We start from the raw sequence: 3,508 nt of genomic DNA on the forward strand, positions 1-3,508 counted from the left end.
GCAGTAGCACTAGCATTCATATGTTAAATTTTTTAATAAAAATATAAGTATGTATAAAATTTTATTCTTCCTTAAAGATTAAGTTAAAGTTAAAGTTAATATTGAAGTTAATATTACAGGCAATAGTACTACATAATTAAGCATGTAAAATACAAACACGGATATTTTCAATAACAGTTTTAGTTTAATTTTTCTATTCTGTTCATATTAACTTCACTAGAGAAGAAGAAAAAAGAAACTTTTCTATTTTATTTTATTTAAATTGAAATGAAAAATAAAATAAAATAGCTTTGGAAATAGTTTTAGAGTATTTTCTATTTTCTATTTTCTATTTTCCATTTTCCATATTATATATAGTAAATAAGTAAAGTAGTACGTATTAAGAATAACAGAATAGATTAAAATACTGGTAGATGTAAGATTTATTTGAAACACTTTCTTTTGCCACAGAACCATACCACGTTGAATACATCGGTTTTCGTCCGCTCACTGAAATTAAGCAGCGTCGGGCGCGGTTAGTACTTAGATGGGGGACCGCTTGGGAACACCGCGTGTTGTTGGCTTCACAACACTTTTTTACTTTTTTACTTTTTTCCTTTTTTTTCCGGTTTTAATTTTTTTTATATTATTTTGTAAATAATAATATTTTTTTTTATACACCTATCTATTATTTATTTATGTAAAACGCAATTATTTAACTAATTTCTGCTGTATACGTGTACTCGCATCATTTTTAATTTTGAATTTTGAATTTTGAATTTTGAAAATCGTAATCGTGTCGTATACGCAATGCACCGTAAGCACAAGTTTTGTTCAGTTCCATATAAAATGTACAATAGGCATGTATGCGAGTGTGAGTGCGAGTGCAAGTGTGAGTACGAGTGCCAGCGTAAATGAAAACCTTAAATGTTAGAAAACTTTTCAAGTAAAATTACTATTTAAGAAGCTTTGCTTATATTCCTTGTCTTCATTGTATAAAATTTAATAAAACAACAATCTATTGATTGCGCCTATTTATTAGCACTAGCACCAGCACTAGCACTAGCACTAGCAGTAGCACTAGCATTCATATGTTAAATTTTTTAATAAAAATATAAGTATATATAATAATTTTATTCTTCCTTAAAGATAAAATTAAAGTTAAAGTTAATATTGAAGTTAATATTACAGGCAATAGTACTACATAATTAAGCATGTAAAATACAAACACGGATATGTTCAATAACAGTTTTAGTTTAATTTTTCTATTCTGTTCATATTAACTTCACTAGAGAAGAAGAAAAAAGAAACTTTTCTATTTTATTTTATTTAAATTGAAATGAAAAATAAAATAAAATAGCTTTGGAAATAGCTTTAGAGTATTTTCTATTTTCCATTTTCCATTTTCCATATAATATATAGTACGTAGTAAGTAGTACGTATAAGAATAAGAATAAGAATAAGATAAATACTGGTAGATGTAGATTTTTGAAACACTCTCTTACCAACGATCATACCACGTTGAATACATCGGTTTTCGTCCGCTCACTGAAATTAAGCAGCGTCGGGCGCGGTTAGTACTTAGATGGGGGACCGCTTGGGAACACCGCGTGTTGTTGGCTTCACAACACTTTTTTACTTTTTTACTTTTTTCCTTTTTTTTCCGGTTTTAATTTTTTTTATATTATTTTGTAAATAATAATATTTTTTTTTATACACCTATCTATTATTTATTTATGTAAAACGCAATTATTTAACTAATTTCTGCTGTATACGTGTACTCGCATCATTTTTAATTTTGAATTTTGAATTTTGAATTTTGAAAATCGTAATCGTGTCGTATACGCAATGCACCGTAAGCACAAGTTTTGTTCAGTTCCATATAAAATGTACAATAGGCATGTATGCGAGTGTGAGTGCGAGTGCAAGTGTGAGTACGAGTGCCAGCGTAAATGAAAACCTTAAATGTTAGAAAACTTTTCAAGTAAAATTACTATTTAAGAAGCTTTGCTTATATTCCTTGTCTTCATTGTATAAAATTTAATAAAACAACAATCTATTGATTGCGCCTATTTATTAGCACTAGCACCAGCACTAGCACTAGCAGTAGCACTAGCATTCATATGTTAAATTTTTTAATAAAAATATAAGTATATATAATAATTTTATTCTTCCTTAAAGATAAAATTAAAGTTAAAGTTAATATTGAAGTTAATATTACAGGCAATAGTACTACATAATTAAGCATGTAAAATACAAACACGAATATGTTCAATAACAGTTTTAGTTTAATTTTTCTATTCTGTTCATATTAACTTCACTAGAGAAGAAGAAAAAAGAAACTTTTCTATTTTATTTTATTTAAATTGAAATGAAAAATAAAATAAAATAGCTTTGGAAATAGCTTTAGAGTATTTTCTATTTTCTATTTTCTATTTTCCATTTTCCATATTATATATAGTACGTAGTAAGTAGTACGTATAAGAATAAGAATAAGATTAAAATACTGGTAGAGGTAGATTTTTTTTGAAACACTTTCTTTGCCAACGATCATACCACGTTGAATACATCGGTTTTCGTCCGCTCACTGAAATTAAGCAGCGTCGGGCGCGGTTAGTACTTAGATGGGGGACCGCTTGGGAACACCGCGTGTTGTTGGCTTCACAACACTTTTTTACTTTTTTACTTTTTTCCTTTTTTTTCCGGTTTTAATTTTTTTTATATTATTTTGTAAATAATAATATTTTTTTTTATACACCTATCTATTATTTATTTATGTAAAACGCAATTATTTAACTAATTTCTGCTGTATACGTGTACTCGCATCATTTTTAATTTTGAATTTTGAATTTTGAATTTTGAAAATCGTAATCGTGTCGTATACGCAATGCACCGTAAGCACAAGTTTTGTTCAGTTCCATATAAAATGTACAATAGGCATGTATGCGAGTGTGAGTGCGAGTGCAAGTGTGAGTACGAGTGCCAGCGTAAATGAAAACCTTAAATGTTAGAAAACTTTTCAAGTAAAATTACTATTTAAGAAGCTTTGCTTATATTCCTTGTCTTCATTGTATAAAATTTAATAAAACAACAATCTATTGATTGCGCCTATTTATTAGCACTAGCAGTAGCACTAGCATTCATATGTTAAATTTTTTAATAAAAATATAAGTATATATAATAATTTTATTCTTCCTTAAAGATAAAATTAAAGTTAAAGTTAATATTGAAGTTAATATTACAGGCAATAGTACTACATAATTAAGCATGTAAAATACAAACACGGATATGTTCAATAACAGTTTTAGTTTAATTTTTCTATTCTGTTCATATTAACTTCACTAGAGAAGAAGAAAAAAGAAACTTTTCTATTTTATTTTATTTAAATTGAAATGAAAAATAAAATAAAATAGCTTTGGAAATAGCTTTAGAGTATTTTCTATTTTCTATTTTCTATTTTCCATTTTCCATATTATATATAGTACGTAGTAAGTAGTACGTAGTAAGTAGTACGTATAAGAATAAGAAT

General features: G+C 27.1%; 3 pseudogenes; all 3 read left to right on the forward strand.

Moving 5' to 3' along the window:
* The first annotated feature begins 443 nt into the window (after positions 1-443).
* On the forward strand, positions 444-563 carry LOC119665258 (annotated as a pseudogene).
* Positions 564-1,482: 919 nt separating this feature from the next.
* LOC119665257 lies at positions 1,483-1,601 on the forward strand (annotated as a pseudogene).
* Positions 1,602-2,521: 920 nt separating this feature from the next.
* LOC119665256 lies at positions 2,522-2,640 on the forward strand (annotated as a pseudogene).
* Positions 2,641-3,508: the final 868 nt, after the last annotated feature.

Source organism: Teleopsis dalmanni, unplaced genomic scaffold (genome assembly GCF_002237135.1).
Source record: "Teleopsis dalmanni isolate 2A unplaced genomic scaffold, ASM223713v2 unscaffolded_contig_4209, whole genome shotgun sequence".
Taxonomy (NCBI): domain Eukaryota; kingdom Metazoa; phylum Arthropoda; class Insecta; order Diptera; family Diopsidae; genus Teleopsis; species Teleopsis dalmanni.